This window comes from Lepidochelys olivacea (assembly GCF_965140295.1).
Source record: "Lepidochelys olivacea isolate rLepOli2 genome assembly, chromosome: 1".
Lineage (NCBI taxonomy): Eukaryota > Metazoa > Chordata > Testudines > Cheloniidae > Lepidochelys > Lepidochelys olivacea.
Window position 1 is genome coordinate 68,967,378 of NC_140411.1, and position 17,970 is coordinate 68,985,347.

A 17,970-nucleotide genomic window follows, 5' to 3' on the forward strand; every position below is an offset into this window, starting at 1 on the left:
CTTGATGACTCTGTTTACTGCTTTACTCAAATTAAGCAGAGCACATATTCCTCTGTTTGAGACAGGCCTCTCTGCCAACCTCCATTTAGAACATGTGTAAAAAACCTGGAATCTCATAACTTCACATACAGTGTTGCCACACACATTTTAACAGGACAGTAGTGACCAGCAATGACAGGGGTGATTACCTGTTCTGTTAATTCCCTCTGGGGCACCTGGCATTGGCTACTCTTGGACGACAGGATACTGGGCTAGATGGACCTTTAGTCTGACCCAGTATGGTCAATCTTATGTTATATTTATTTTCAAATGATACCTCTCAAGGCATACTTTATACAAAGATTATTACAAGTGTGTGCAGGGCGTGGACATAGGGGTACCTTCTGTCACACACCACAGCTCCAAGTGTAAATGTAATCTAAGACTCTCCTGCCTACAAATCTCAACTGGCCTCTCCAAACACTAATATGTTTACACACAAAGGATAGCAAACTGATTAGGATAAATTAACAAGCTATCTGAATTAGCCCAAGCTGAGCCCAAAACTATTTTGAGGTGCAAAAATTTGGTTAGCTTTCATCTGCTTGTTTGTTTACACTTTGCGGGTTTCTTCACTTTCTGCTTTCAGTCCAGAGACAGGAAACAGAGAGCAAAATACTGCATGAAAGTTTGTTCCGTTGGTTCTTCTAGATGGTTGTATTTTAAATCTTGTGGAAAAAGCCTGATCTTATAGGATTTCCTCCCTTGTATCCGGACCAAAAAGGTTTATGCAAGCTCATGTAAACTGCAGCTTAAAGCTTGAAATGCTTATCTAAACATCTTGAGGTTTTCCCATAATTAATTTATGCATGATGTTCTGTATTCCTACGTTCATAATGATCTGCTTGGATTATTTGCTTTCTGCTCAAGAAATGTGTCCACTCTTGAACCTCTTTATGTATAGATGCAAGACAGCGATGGGTTCAGATGTATTGCCGATATATCAATACAAATAGCATCTGTTTCCATGACAGAGGTGCTATCTGAGAGTTCAAATGCAGAGGTTTGCACGAGAAACTGTAACATTTTAACAATGCTCTAAAACTTCTCTATATTTTTGTATAACTCATTTAGGCCCACAGTTTTTAAAAATGGCCTCTAATTTTGAGTAGCCAATTTCAAATACTTAGGGTCTGATTTTCTGAGCACCCACAATTCCACTTGATGTCAGTAGCAGCTACAAATGCTCAGCACCTCTCAAAACCATGTTCTAGGTATCTCAGTTGGGCAAACAAGATTGGGCAAATAAGCTATGAAGGACCCAAAATTAGAGGCTACTTTTGAAAATATTGCCCTAAACCTATCTGTTTCAGTTCCCCATCTGTAAAATGGGAATATTACTACTTCCCTCCCTCCAGTCAATTTGAGGCTGAATTAGCTAATGTTTGTAATGAGTCTTAGGGAAGGTTCAACTAAGACTCTATTTCCTTTCATTGCATCAGCTAATAATTCTCCTTTTTCAGCTATGAACCTGCATAACATGTCCCTGCTCATGGTCATTTGACAACAATGAATGTCTGAACAGTGGAGAAGAAAAGCATCATGAAGGACACTGGTAGCAGACAAGAAAACAGGCTGTAATGCAGCAAGTGCGTTGGCAAGACAGGATGACCACCTAGGTTGTGTCAAAATGTATGTAGTAGAAGAATCCTGCCTGCAAGCAGTCTGTGTATAGGCAATTAGATTACAGGTATTGGCACCAAGGGACGAAATCAACCTCAGAGGAGTGAATCAAATAGAGCCCAAGATACATGTTGTGAAATTGCCCCAAGAAATGGGCAACCAGCCAACTGAGCATAAGGTAGTATGGTCAAAAGTGAGATGTATCGTGTCCTTACACATGGGATGAGGAAAAATAAAAAACTCTCTATTCTGTGTCACATTGTGAGACACATAGTCAAAGGTAAAATCTATTTATTTGTCTGTCTGGGTCTTTATAACACACTTATCACAGCAGTATCTGACAGAAAAGAAATCATCCACCTCCTAATTGCAGTCATCTTGTTGACAGAAAGAGACCAGTGTTCTAGGCGGAAGTCAGTTGTGAGGATCTAAAGATTTTAAATGCTTCTTAACAGATTTCAGGCAGTTATACCCATATAGAAAAAAAGTAAAGTAGAAATTAATAGGGTATGATCACCTCTCTGCTAACCTCTCCAGATTGTTTACATCATCTGGTTGAATTTACAGAGATGTATTTCCCTACTATCTAGTTATATAGAATGGTTGGGGGGGAAGCACTATAGAAAAGAGATAATTCTCGATTAAATTCTGTGGGTATTTAAAGTCGTTTCTAGATAAACTAATTGGTTTCATCCGTATTAATGTCAATGGGACTTTCATCTAAGGGTAAGAATTTGAGGATGGCACTTCCCACAAAGGGTAGTGTGCGCGCGCGTGTGTGTGTGTGTGTGTATTAATGAACTCCTTAACCATATTCAAGAGTCAGTTTTGTCTTGACAGGTAAGATATCATCTTTGTACAGCATCTACATTCATACCAACTGTGGAGACATTTTACTCTCTAACAAACAAGTTTTTGAGAGAAAGGGCTAATCAAGAGAACTGATTTCAAAGATGATCACTTTTGGCTGGTGAATCAGGTTTAGGATCTGTAAAGCCTTGTCTCTACAAGAAAGTTATAGGGTGTAACACACAAACACACACACAATGTAGACATTCTTATTCTGGTATAAAAACACCTTTTTTTCATTCATTTTATATCACTTGGGAAGGGGATTATGCTAAACCAAAAAAAAAGCCATTCTAAAACTGGAATAAGTGTCCACATATCCAGTTATGCTGTTACAACTGCATCATTATAGTTATACAGGTATTCATGATAAAACTTGTTTAGACAAGGCCTAAGAGTGAGGTGTGAAGTAAGTCTCACAAAGAATTTGCCTGATGCCATGGAAATTGATTTTGTTCTGAACAGAATTTCTTTGTTTAGCTCTTTATTGGAAGAAGGGCTACTGCAATAAAATCAAATTTAAATGTTACCTTCTTTTAGTGATCCCAGCTCATAAGGAGATATGAGAACTGTAATACCTCGTTAAGTGATGGGGGCCCCATTTTCAATGAACCCTCAGCTCGTCCTTTAGTTTTTAGGTGTAGTTTTAAACCTGCAAACAGTTATGCCTACAAAATTAAAGGACACGTGTCAAAATCAGGCCCTCAGTCTTCTCACAATGGATGCAGGGTTTGTCAGGAAAAATATACATATTACTTGGGAACAAAGGAGTTTTCTTTTAGAATAGCTGTGCAATGGCAATTAATGATTGTAGGGAACGGTCCTCCTCCATTTTACATGTGTAGTGTTCATTGATACTAGAGAGACTACACTATAGTGAATGAGAAGGCACATCTGAAAACTGTTTAAATGTTTTAACTAGCAGCACAAATGAGACAAAATAGTATCCTAAAATTCTACATTCAATGATTGCCACGAGGGGCAATTCAGGAACTTTCTGAGGCTCCCAGTGGATCCCTAGTTACCCACTGTAAGGTTCAAGATTTCCCTCCAAGACACACCTGCCCCAAACCTCTGTGATTGCCAGGGGAAGGAGTTGTCAAGCCCACAAAGAACAATCAGGACTGTGCCCTGGGGTTTGCTGGTATGGTTGGTTCAGGGAGGAAGTTATGGAAACAATGGATGAATGTTTCTCCTTAAACAGAAGTGGGGGGAAAGTTTACAAATATATCTGAGCCAGTGCTATGGTAAAGGGAGTCTTTGTGATTTCCTAAACAACAAAAGTTACCACCACAGAGCTGCCAGGCAATGAGCAGCAGCTTGCATACCACATGCCATATAGTGGAGCATGAACTGTAAACATCATACTAACATTTTAACTTGTCCCTGATGAAGTGCACTCCTGCACCCAAGGCTGCAGGCCTGGCTGCACTGTCTGAACCAACATTGTCTGTAATAGAAGCATGAAGATCGCATGCCAGTGAAATGGTTTGCCATCAGACTGATGAGTAATTTTCTGGGTGGGGAAGACAGGAGAGAACTTTTTCTTCTTAATAAAGAAAGTTGTTCACTGACAACTCCCTTTTAAAATGCAGAGGCAAACAACATAGAGCCAGAAGTGACAAGCTGTAGAAATGCCAGCTTTGCATGCATTTCAGGGAGAAGCAGACACATTTATATCCAGTCATGCTAGGTTTGCCCTAGAAATGGAATTGTACATTTGCAACGGTAGCTGTGTTCTGCATGCAAACCACAATGCTGCTTTGTACAAGGTCAGTCTTTTTTTTTTTAATCCTATTATTGTCAAAATACTGGTCCAGGTCTCTGATACATTGAAGGAGCAGCATCAGCTGATTGGCAAGTGTCTCAACAGCAGGAAGTTAGCTGATAAGCTTCTTAGGCAGTGAGCTCTCCTAAGCAGGAAGCACTGGAGCCAGCTCAAGGAAGTTACCCTTAAAATTGCTTTGCTCAGGCCTCAACCTCAGCAGACTAATTAGAAGCTGTTGAAAGGAAGAGTCCCTAGTGTGCATTTTTCTGTAGACAAGACTCAGGAAACATGTTGCTTGGACCGCAGTAAACAGACAGGGAGATAAATGTTTAAAAGCTACCATAAAAAAAAAAAAAAAAACCTCAGACAGTTCATGAGTACAATGAATAAAAGAGACTGATCTAAGTGGTCACTGAAAGGTTTGAAGTGGGCCGGGACAGGTCCCTGTGGGTAAGCAGCAGGCAAACAGGCAATCTATGCAAACAAATATTGGCAATTTGAACACTTCCTATTTATGGAACCCAATTGGCCCAGAGAAAGGAATGCTGCATAATGAATATTATTATATTTCTGCAGATGATATGCTGGATACAAAGAACACTAACCAGTTTTTTTCTTTATGATGATCTAATCATTTAGGCAGACACTCTCATTCTTTATGGAAAATACAAAGCATATTAAATGAAGAGCATTAGACTGATCTAGAGATAGGATGACACTGTGAACAGAGGAGGACTGTGAGATGCAAATTCATGATCCGCTCAAGCTTATTAAAATAATGTTGTTCTCCTGAGCATTCTCTATCCTTGCTTTATAGAAGCCCGCCCCAACCCCGAAGGACTGACTAAATCTATGTTCTCATAAGATTATAAGACCTTAAAATTTGCAAACTCCCCCAGAGATTCTTTACAAAGGTGAAAAAAAGGAAGTTAAAAAGTTTACATTTCAGAATGGCTTCTTTTTTCTACTAGAAACTCCCTGCACAGTTTGTTTAAATGCAGCCAAAGGGTGGCCTGTAAGGCAAATCCTGTAGATTTGTTTAGAGATCTTGGTTTCTTCCTCCCCACCATCCCCACAAGAATCTCATCTCTAGGCCCCAGGAAATGACCTTATTAACTGGGACAGGTATGTTAGCTGGTTAATGCACACCCCAATTATGGTGCCAGATACCTCTTTTCCAAAGCTCTTCACAAACACTGGGTTGCTGCTCCCCAGCAGGAGCTCTAGGAGGGCTGCCTACCACAAGCTGCCACCTCCCCTCTTAAAATCCATGCAAGATAGGGCCTTAGAAGGTGACTGTGCAAAATCACCATACCCAGCAACAAAAAGGAAAAATCTTGTTTCCAGTTCACGGGTCTATTAAATTAGCAACACAGATGTCTATAATCCTGAGAAGATTAGCTAATAAACACCCCAGGATTCTCTAGCATCTGCAGGTTAGGGAACAGAAGCCCTATAGTAGCTAGTGAATGTCTGCTGGGAAGCCAAGGAACCTACTATGGCATGCTAGGGGTCACATTCCAGTTGAGCTGGGAGCTGACAGGAAAGGAAAGATAACACAAAATATGGGAGATGAAGGTTCAAATTCCTGCTCTGCCAGAGTGTCTCTTATGTGATTTTGGACAAGTCACTTAGCCTCTCTATGCGTCAGTTCTCCATCTGAAAAATGGGGATAATTATATTAAAGCATTGTAGGGTGACCAGATAGCAAGTGAGAAAAACTGGGATGGGGGTGGGGCATAATAGGTGCCTATATAAGAAAAAGGTCCAAAATTGGGATGGTCCCTATAAAATTGAGACATCTGATCACCTTAGAGCAGTAGTTCTCAAACTAGGGCCGCCGGTTTGTTTACCTGCCACGTTCGCAAGTTCGGCCAATCGCAGCTCCCACTGGCCGTGGTTCGCCACTCCAGGCCAATGGGGGCTGCAGGAAGGTGCGGCCAGCACATCCCTCAGCCTGCGCCACTTCCCACAGCCCCCATTGGCCTAGAGCGGCAAACTGCGGCCAGTGGGAGCTGCGATCGGCCGAACCTGTGGATGCAGCAGGTAAATAAACCGGCCCGGCCCACCGGGGGCTTTCCCTGAACAAGTGGCGGCCCTAGTTTGAGAACCACTGCCCTAGAGCATAAGCATAAATACATTAGAGATACTCAGATTCAGTGGTAATGAGGGCCATATAGGTACTTAAGAGAGAGAGTCTGAGCAGTAATGTTTCCCCCTTCTCTGTCACATGTGGGACAGCCACATCCTGCAGCCCTGCCAAGTTGCATTACTTCATTTTGCAGTCGCAAGACGGTGAAGTGAAGGCACGGTAAGAAATAACTCTGAATGCCCTTCTTGTTTGTGTTGAAGTTAAGAAAATTTACTGAACTTTCACTTAATTTCTGTGTGTTATTTATCTATATTTCTATCAGTAGTTTGGTACCAAAAGAAAGGAAGAAAACCAGCAGATTTTAAATGAAATTCCAAGAGGCACTCCTGTACTGTAATTTGTGGAGTGTATGTCATAGACACAATAGATTGTTAAAGCTTAGAAGCATTATGGCCTGTCATGTCAAATCATACTTAGGGGGCTTTAATATGTGGATTATGGACACATTAAACTATACTCTCTCCTGCCTATTATGTCAATGGGACTTTGCATATTTAAATAACACTACACAGTGTAATCCTTGTACTATGCCATGCATGCACAATAGGTCTATGTCGACCAGAGATCACTAGGAAAGTCTTCATACTTTGCAAGAGCCATATTCATTTTGTAACACCAATATCCATAAACATTCCCACACTGGCAAATATACTGCTATATTAAAGCTAGTTTAAATCAATTTTTAAAAACATATTTTTCATCACAAAAATACTCTTTTGGCCCTGCTCTCTTTTCGCCTTTAGAGCACTTGTGAACCTCAATTTCTTGTACTGAGGAACTCAATAAATTATTAGTCTTAATTACCTCATCTTTCTCTCCCAGTAGGCCTTCACCACGCTGCCCCATTGCTAATCTCTCCTTCTGTTGTTTCAAGAGAAATTCAATCTCTCCCCAGCATACTTGTTTGAGCTTAACCCCACCAATATTCTTCCCTTCCCTTCCCTTCCCTCTCCAAATGATTTCCTGTGTTTTCCCACTGACTGCATTCCTGACTCCCTTCTGTCACCCTCTCCAACTCCCAATGTAGATCTATAAAGACATGCACTTGCAGCTGCTCTGCCTTCCCTGGTTCTTCTCTCTTGTCACTTTGGGAGCAGGATGCATGGCTGCTGCGCATATTGAGAATGCATTGCAAGGAATAGCTGAGTGTTTACAGAAGTAGTGTGCCACTTGATTCACTCAAAGGGTGATGATCTTGTACTATTATTATTATCTCATTATACATTTTCACACAATGCATAATCACACTGTGAAAGTCATTGTCGCTGGATGCCACTGGGGCCAAGAACTTAGTAAGATTCAAAGAGGGATTTAGACTTTTATGTGGATAACATGAATATCCGGAGTTATAGCAATTAATGCAAGCAAAAATTGAGGGATTAAGACAATTTCTAACTTTTAGAGAACTTGATGGGGGCAAATTATCCTACATCTACCTACTGTGAGGTTCTTGCAGCTTCTTCTGTGGCACCTGGACACTGAACTAGATGAGACCATGGATCTGATCCAGTATGGCAATTCCTGTTTCCACGTTCCTATGTAACCCTCTCTCACCACAGCCCCGAACTAGCTACTGCAGCCCAACAGAATCACCTGCAAAAAGACATCAAACAGCCAGGTGTGCCCAACATGAATGCTGGCCAGGAGTCCTGGACTGACAGAATTTAAACTGAAATAAGCCACATTTGGCAACAATAAAATTTCAGCTACATGAGAATTTGCTCTTCTTCTTCATTTCCTCATTCCCCTTGCTCTCCTCATCCCCCTCACTCTCTCTTCTGACTCCTCCACGTTTCATTGTCTCGTTTTCCATTGCTTCCTTGTGACTTTTCTCCCCCCCCTCTGCTGTAGTGTTTTGTCTTCAAACATCCCTCCAGCCCTTTATTCTTCCACATTCCAATCTCTCTCCCTTGTTTTCTGTTTTTGGCCTTCTATCCCTATCACTTTCCTTCCCATGGCCTACATTTCCTTTTCATTCATCTCCCCTGCCGCTCTTTTTTTTTTTTTTTTTTTTTTTTACTTCCATGCCTCTTTTCTTCCCTTTTTGTCTTCTCTGGAGTTCTAATGAGAAAAATGGGTCCAGAAAACTCCTTTTCAGCCTGTGCTGACTCACAACTCTTATGCTATCCCATTCTACATAAACACACATTCCCAGAGAATGTCAGAGTGGATAAGCTATGAGGCAGCATCTACCTCTCTTGGGTTTTTCCATCCTCATACTATGTAAGAGTATCCAAGGAAGAAGCACCAGCTGCTGATTATTCAGCAAGCAAGTGAATTCCACAAGTCAGTGGACAGCGAGTGACCACCATGGTCTGTCACCTTGGGACTCATTAGAATGCCGCTTGAGCAGAGATAATGGGGGTTTGACAATACAGATGCAGTGAGATGCCCTCTGCAGCATGCACTGTATGGTGCTAACCCCATTGTAATTGTATTGTGAACTACTTTCCATCATGGAAGGAGACGTCTAAGTACCTAAAATATCTATCACAGGGTGTGGGGGTTTTTTTAGTTAAAATTAGTTTCAAATGCAATGGCCACATTAGAAGACACAAGAGGTTACATTTAGGTCCATAAACACGTGTCTCAGGTGGCTGAAGGCATTTGGCTTATAGCATTATGCCTAACAGTGCACCCGAGGCGTGGATTAATGGTCCAATAAAGCATAATCTCTTGTGGTTTAGTGCTCTGTTTAATTATTTTTAAAGTTATTTCTAATTATTAACATTAATCCTTTATTATTTTCCCTTGTTACTGTATGATTTACCAGCCGTGGTGCCTGATCCTGCAGTCCTTACTCAGACTAAAGCCCCACTGACTAAGGTGAAAATACAGACTGAAGAAAGACTGAAGGGATAAGCCTTGAGGCCTTTTTAAGGTACCTATTTTATTTTCTATCAGTTGTTCATTTTGCTTATGTTAGGCACTTTGATCATTATTTTCTCTGCCTTACCTGACTAGGTGAATAAATTCAAGATTGTTGGCTTTTTTGCTTTATATCTGAGAAAATAAGCATTGTACTAAATCAAGACTTAAGAAAGTTATTTCAAAAGCTTCCCCCCCCCTCGTGTGGAGATGAAGACTTCAATGGCCTATTTATTTATAAAGGTGTCTGTTTATAATTTTTCTTCCTCTACATGATTTGCAGCCACACAACTGTGTATGCACTACATTTTTTTAAAAAGTTTGTGTTTGATTTTGGCTATTTTCAGAAGCCGTGTAATTCATTTCACCAAGTCTATGTATCCCTGGAAATTACAGTACAGCAGTGAAATGTTCAGGCTTCAGGAGAAAATTGCTCTTGTGAAAAAAATTAAACCTTCTGCCCTGTTATATGATACCAGAGTTTAATGAGTATATAAAGTATCAAATTAAAAATGTTAGCAGTTTATTATAGCTGAGCAATCATTGAATGAGAAACAGGTTTCCCTTTCACTTAGCATTAAGGACATGACCCAAGGCTGGTAAGCACTCTGCTGCATCAGATCCAACATCTGATTTAGGACTGGTTACCTGCCAGCCAAAAATTAACCTAGGTTTTATTTGTTTGTTTAATAGGAGAGGATTATCGTATTGAATTAAGAAATTAACAGGATTTATGTTACATAAGTTCATCATAATTCAGTTTGTCTCCTCGCCAACATGTCCACTGCTGTACAAATAACCCCTCCAGATTCCCCGATCTGTAATTATTCCTTATTTCTGATAGCTCCCAGAATTCTGCTAGGCACTTCAGAGAAGACAAAGGAAACAAAGCACTTACCCGTAGGGGCATACAATCTAAGTCTTGGACCCTGAAATGACACCAGCACATGGGAAAAAAGAAGCAGCATTGGTTATGGTTCGTGGGTTTTTAAAAAATGCGGTTTGAAACTGCTCAAGGAATTAGAATATTGGCAATTCCAGTGAAAACAGATTATGCACAGAGAGCAGTTGAGTCAATCATAGTTGCATAATATCCACAGTTTATTACTGAGCCATTGGCCATTATCTTTGAAAACTCATGACAATGAGGGGAGGTCCCAGACGATTGGAAAAAGGCAAAAATAGTGCCCATCTTTAAAAAAGGGAAGAAGGAGAATCTGGGAATTACAGACCGGTCAGCCTCTCCTCAGTCCCTGGAAAAATCATAGAGCCGGACCTCAAGGAATTCATTTTGAAGCACTTGGAGGAGAGGAAGGTGTACAGGAACAGTCAACATGGATTCACCAAGGGCAATTCATGCCTGACTAACCTGGTTGCCTTCTATGATGAGATAACTGGCTCTGTGGATATGGGGAAAGTGGTGGACGTGATATACCTTGACTTTAGCAAAGCTTTTGATACGGTCTCCCATGGTATTCTTACCAGCAAGTTTAAAAGTATGGATTGGATGAATGGCCTATAAGGTGGCTAGAAAGCTGGCTAGATCAGTGGGCTCAACGGCTAGTGATCAACAGCTCGATATCTACTTGGCAGCCAGTATCAAGCGGCATGCCCCAGAGGTCAGTCCTGTGGCTGATTTTGTTCAGTATCTTCATGAATGATCTGGATAATGGGATGGATTGCATCCTCAGCAAGTTTGCAGATGACACTAAGCTGGGTGAGAGGTAGATATGCTGGAGAGTAGGGATAAGGTCTAGAGTGACCTAGACAAATTGGAGGATTGGGCCAAAAGAAGTCTGATGAGGTTCAACAAGGACAAGTGCAGAGTCCTGCACTTAGAATGGAAGAATCCCATGCACTGCTACAGGCTGGGGACCAACTGGCTAAGTGGCAGTTCTGCAGAAAAGGACCTGGGGATTACAGTGGACGAGAAGCTGGATATGAGTCAACAGTGTGCCCTTGTTGCCAGCACTGGTATATTACCACATCTGTAATATTGCACCCAGTTTTGGGGACCCCCGCTACAGAAAGAATGTGGGAAAAATTGGAGAGAGTCCAGCACAGGGCAACGAAAATTATTAGGGGGCTGGGGCACATGACTTATGAGGAGAGGCTGAGGGAACTGGGCTTACTTAGTTTGCAGAAGAGAAGAGTGAGGAGGAATTTGATAGCAGCCTTCAACTACCTGAAGGGGGGTTCTAAAGAGGATGGAGTTTGGCTGTTATCAGTGATGACAGATGACAGAAGAAGCAGCAATGGTCTCAAGTTGTAGTGGGGGATGTCTAGATTGCATATTAGGAAAAACTGTTTCACTAGGATGATGGTGAAGCACTGGAATGGGTTACCTGGGAGGTGGTGGAATCTCCATCCTTAGAGGTTTTTAAGGCCTGGCTTGAGAAAGCCCTGGTTGGGATGATTATTTGGGGTTGGTCCTGCTTTGCACAGGGGATTGGACAAGATGACCTCCTGAGGTCTCTTCCAACCCTAATCTTCTATGATTCTATGGCTCTTCAATTTCTTATTAATATTTGTATTGAGATAGCTCCTAGGAGCCTTACTCAGACAGTAGGATCTCATTGTGTGAGGCACTGTACAAACACAGAACAAAAATATAGTCCCTGCCCCACATGTCAACACCACATATATGCAATGTGTGTCCAGGAGTCAGATCATAGGGTGACCAGATGTCCCAATTTTATACGGACAGTCCCGATCTGGGGGGCTTTTTTTATATACAGGCACCTATTACCCCGCCACCCCCTGTCCTGATTTTTCACACTTGTCCTCTGGTCACCATTCCAGATCATTACTCAGGAGGGGGGCAGTGTATGTGTTACCATTAATTCAACTGTAGCTAAGCTAAGGAGGACCATAAACTCTACTTTGTGGAGTCTGTGAAATTTCACACATCCACAGGACCTCCTGGCTATCATCATAATGAGCCTGGTGGGGTGGAGTCACAGATTTTGTCCTCTTAGAACTGGGCTGAGATTTGGTGGTTGGATAGACACTATATGGCCATCACTGAGGTGCTATTACCCTCGGGATTTCCATGACTGTGGAGTCAGTCTCCTCATTTCCTGCCTTCTTCTCTTTCTGCCAGTCTCCAGTGTATTGAATGTACCTAACCTAATGATAGTAGTGATAAAAATACACTTGCTCACACACTAAATTACACGTACCTGTATGCATACTGATTTCCAACCTGAGCATGAACACTATGCCATTTTAAACCATTTCCAACCTCTAACCAATTTTTTTAAACTGAGCAAAACACCATTTCTTACTGAGAACTTAACTACATGTCAAATATAACATTGATACCCAAGGAATTTTGGAGTTAGCCAAGAATAAATAAAATATAAAAAGGCCTACACAAAAAGAAGTTTTCCTCCATACAGATAATTTCAAGCTTTTACAAAAATTCATTTAGAATGTAGAATGTAAAAAACTGTCAGGACATAGCATCTCAATACATCTCTGAACACTATGTATTGATGCCTGCTGTACTAGGGTTTTGGTTTGTTTTTCTTGTGTCTAATGAAAATCTACTACAGTACAAAGTAGAAAACAAGGACTAATATGAGCTTAAAAGGTCAATTTCCAAGGAAACCATTAGCAACATGAAAATAGGGATTTTGAATAGCATGGCCACCTCAACCTTAGTTATATTTAGTGACAATGGTAATATTTTCCCCATTTCTTAGATCCAATTCCTGACTGATACAAGGAGCCCAGCAATACAATTTATCTGACCACTTTCTATTGCATTTTCCCTATAAATAATCTTTGTTCTATTGTGTTCTCTTTCATAATAGTCTGAACTATAGAAGCAAATGCAGATGATCTTCTATGTGTTTTCTGTTCAGTTTGAACTTGCAACTTCTAAATTGTACTAATTTTGATTTTTGTTCCAAAGCATTCCCTTTCTATTCTAATCTTCCTTTCTTCTGTCTGATTGAAATGATTTTTGATTGAGCCTCAGGGTAGTTGTTTTTTGCATTCAACTTTGATTGTTAGTATTTATTGTTGGCAATTCAGTAGGATCCGAAAGTTCTATTTTGTTAAGTACTATACAAATCCACAGGAAGAGACAGTCCCTATCCTAAAGGGTTGCTTTTCTAAATATTTTTTTAGAAATCATGAATTTTATCACTGAGGAAAATAACGATATTTGGAACCCAAGACATCTTTGATTGCTATTCATCCTCAGTTTAAATACTGGAAGACATTGGGCCAAATTGAGCCATAGAATAAATGAGTACAACTCTCACTAACTTCAGGGGGATTGTGTCCCTAGTAAGAAATAGACATTTACTTTTGTAATTGGCCAGTTTCTCTTAAACCAAGTTTGAATTTGGTCCATTCTTGGCCAAAAAAAAAAAAAAAAAAAAGCTAAAGATAATTTTGTTTCCCCTCTCTTGCAACACAATGGAAGTCCACAGTTTGTGAATTCTGTGACCAATGAGATGCTTTGGAAGCATGGAGTATTCAAAGATTATTTTACTGAGATGTGACAGAAGCTATGGACACATGAAATATTCCAAGATTATAAATGTTATATTTATCTGCAAGGGCTGGTTAGTGAGTGGCTAATGTGGCTAAATGTGGGTGTGAAAGGGTTTCCTGCAGGAACTGAAATCACTGGGAGATGGGAGGGAATTAATCCAAATCCCTAATTCAGATAACAAATCTGTGGAAACTTCACTCCATGGTGAAAATAGCATGTACTGGTTTGAGCTGGTTTAAGAGGCCTGTCAAAGACCTGCAAACTGAATAAAATAATTGACTTGACCTGGCGAGAGAGTCACTCAGCCTTAATCCACGAATGCACATGAGACTGTTAAGAAGACAGACAGGTTCTGAAAAGGACATGAAGCACGTTGAACCCTGCCAGAGACTCAATATGGAAGATGGGTGAAATCTGGTAAACTAGGTCTATGTTATAAGCTGTTTATTGTTTAAGATATGTTTTCTCTGTAATACTTTCCTTTATGAAGACTGGCTGGTGACTGGTTAACCCAGGGATTGGCAACCTTTGGCACGTGGCCTGCCAGGGTAAGCCCCCTGGCAGGCCGAGCCAGTTTGTTTACCTGCCATGTCCGCAGGTTCGGCCGATTGCAACTCCCACTGGCCACGATTCGGCGCTCCAGGCCAATGAGAGCTGCGGGAAGCGGCGCGGGCTAACGGATGTGCTGGCCACCGCTTCCCATGAGAGAACAGGACTGCAGATGCAGAACTAAAATCAGACCTGCTGAGACAATCACAGTGAATTGCAGCCCCAGGCCCAGTCTGGAGGGAGTGGATCACAGGATTCCCTCGTGCCCCAAGCAAGGTGACAGGTAGGGGTTCAAGGCTTAAGAGGGATGTTCTTAAGGAGGCCATGAAGGAATCAGAGTTGCAGTTACCTTGGAAACTGTGACAAGTTCTATTCTAGCTCTAACAACCCGAGCCTTGATTATGGTGTATGTGGAGATGGTCCAACCCAGCAGCAGACTCTGGATGCACTATGGCTGACTTGATCAGAATACCTTCAGAAGCACTGAACAAAGATGCATCAGAGTGAAAGCTTCCAAAGCATGCCATATGCGCCACCTCCCCACACCCCCCCCACAACACTCCCATCCCAGCTCCAAGTCATCCCACTTCATCCATTTAAGACATTTACAGTCTTTGTGCACAAGAACCGAGGTTGTGCAGATGTGGAAAGGGGGTTGCTGGGTGGGGAGAGAGGGAAAAAAGTCATCATCCTGTCCTTTTTGCACATCCCACTTAGCCAGCCACAGCCCAACCCTTTAGATGTTTCTCCAAAACTGTATATAATGCTTTCTTATGCCTGGGTCTCTTCTACTACATTCTCAGGACTGCATTTTAATTTTGCTTTCCTGCTAGGTCAGCATCTTCCTTATAATCAATGAATGCCATTCACGTTGGCAGGTTATTTTTATTCATCTTTACCAGGAATACATTAATCATTTGATAGAGTTCTACCATAGAACATCCCAATTTATAGCCTCTCTTCTCTTTTGTTGGAGTAAAAGTTTACTGTATAGCTGATCAATTTCTCAGACATTTAAGCATATTATATAGGTTACTCATAGGCCTCTGGTATAAAACAATACACTGAATGAGAGACTATAAGTAAGTCTGTATGATTCATACAGTCTTCTGCAATTATATTTTATAGAAGAATGCTGATGAACAGTTGTGCATGCATGTAAAGTGGCCGCCTTTATTGCCAGTTCTGTAGTCCCCTGTTTTTCCCAATGACATTCACAATATCTTCTTACCTCAGCACACTTTTTCTTGTATTCAACACACCCTACTCTATTTCTTCTATAAGCAGACATCTTTATCTTGCTGTCCATTTCCTGTTCCTGCTATCACAGAAAGGGATATGCAATCCTGTCCTTGAGGCACACACCTGCTGTTACCCCTTCACTTTTTGTTTTCTTTTTTAATCTTACCGTAGCATCTGTTTCCCTCCAGACTCTCCTGTATTCAACTGAAGTTGTATTTACTGATGTCCCCTTCAGTCTTTTCCCTCAAGGCCTTGCACAGTTCAGTACATTTAACCATCTCTCTCACATTTCAGTAGATATCTTGGTTACTTCACCAACATCTTGGCTGCTACTTCCTCTGAGGAATCAACCTTTGCACACATCACTTTGCATCTGGCATTCAGGCCCTCAGTCTGTCAGAGCTTGGAATTTATTCTTCAGGTCAATGCTAATTGCTATCTTTTCAAGCATTTCTAATTGAATTTGGGCTGCTTTCTGCAGATTAGTTTTCCTCTTTCAAGTTTCCATCTTCTTGTTTGGCACAGACATTCATTAGAGGGACAGACTAGATAGAAAGACAGATTATGTACTACACACCACATCATGCCACCCAACTCCACTCAGGATGGGAAAAGTTGAGTATTGTAATGCCTTGAATAAAGTCATTAGCATATATCTGCCAAAAATTAAGCAGCCAAAATAAGTATAGAGGGGACTGGCTTCAGTGTACTACTTAGTTGTGTTTCCCCAACTGGAAGTTATTTCTGAATAGAAAGAGATTGCAATGAATGAGTGGGTAAATTAAAAATTGGAAAGATAAGAGAAATATTTAGAAAGTGTTACAATGCTCTGAAATCCTCTTAGTGCTGTTGCCACTGCCACAACCAGCCTGCTGCTCTGCTACTGTGTTAAATCAGCCCTTCTAAATGCAGTATTTGTCAGTGCACTGCTTCCAATTTCATACCAGTACAGTGAGGAATAGGTAAGTATAGCAGAAAAGGCAAGTGCAATATGAGGCTCTCTTTTTAAACCTGAACCAACACCAGACGAGAAAATGCAGTGTTGGCCCTGTTAAATCAGCATATTGGTTGGTTCCCAATTTGAGACAAACTGTACAGGCTTCCTCAAGGGCATAATTTTTGTAGGCTTTAATATCCTGCAACTTTTCTTTTATTGGCAAGCATCACATAGCAAAGCTACAGTTAAGGGTCTCTCAGCATTTCCATTTTAGACTCTGTTTGTTCCAAGTTTTATCATCCATTTTAAATCACATGGGCAACACATGCAATTTTGTTTTAATAAAATTGACCAACATTAGCTTAACAGTGTTGTGTTTTGTTTTGATGCAGAGAACAGCAAAAATTTGTACTTTGATTGTGGGAGTTTTGCACACGTTTGTGATTGAACAGCAGTTTAAGGCTAAACCTGGTAAACGTATTGGCTTCAGTGGGGTTAGATGGGATGATTATCTGGGCAGAATTTGGTCCTTAACGTCAAGGGCCCTGATTCAGCAGTACTTCCTTATGAACAAAGAACATAAGTACATGCTTAACTTTAAGCCTACACTTAAACCCACTGAAGTCAATAAGGTTTAAGAACATGTATAAATGCTTTGCTGAATAGGGATAAACTTACCAAAATGCTTGGGTGAATTAGGACCAAAGAGATCATTTTCACAAACATTTAGCTGCTTATGCCCATTCAGTGCTATGAAAAGTATTTAGAAAGAACCAATATAGCCATATAAGAAAACTACCTACTGGGTATGTGTATTAGCTATTTTATGTTCTCACTCTTGCATAATAGTTATTATACACAGTGTTGAAATTTGTACATTTTGCAAATCTCTCCTATAATTATCTGAAAAGAGGTGATTACTTCTGCCTAATGGACTTATTCACCAAAACTCTGAAATGCTCTTGAGTTCTTTAGAAAAGTGCATTTTCTTTGTCAGCTTGTGAGAATGGGTGAGTTGAAAAGGACCGTGGGCAACACAGATGGAAGGAATGTCAGAATGGAATGTTAGTCAGGTAGACTTAGTAAAGGGTTTCCATTTGTATAGATTTCAATTGCATGACATTAATAATTATAAAAAGAAAAGGAGTACTTGTGGCACCTTAGAGACTAACCAATTTATTTGAGCATAAGCTTTTGTGAGCTACAGCTCACTTCATCCAGTGCATCGGATGAAGTGAGCTGTAGCTCACGAAAGCTTATGCTCAAATAAATTGGTTAGTCTCTAAGGTGCCACAAGTACTCCTTTTCTTTTTGCGAATACAGACTAACACAGCTGTTACTCTGAAACCTGTCATTAATAATTATAGATTGTGAATACCAGGATCGATCTACCATGACTGAAATATAGTTACCTCTGTGGTGGAAGTAGAGCA

The 17,970-nt window shown here is 40.8% G+C and overlaps 1 long non-coding RNA gene across 1 annotated transcript in view; it reads left to right on the plus strand.

Annotated features, from left to right (window-relative positions):
- The first annotated feature begins 6,563 nt into the window (after window positions 1-6,563).
- The window catches only part of LOC311515157, a 65,840-nt gene continuing 54,433 nt past the window's right edge, over window positions 6,564-17,970 (plus strand). Inside the window, exons 1-2 of the long non-coding RNA XR_014710064.1 lie at window positions 6,564-6,590; window positions 9,205-9,312. This is a non-coding gene — a long non-coding RNA (uncharacterized lncRNA). The remainder of the gene's footprint in view (window positions 6,591-9,204; window positions 9,313-17,970) is intronic.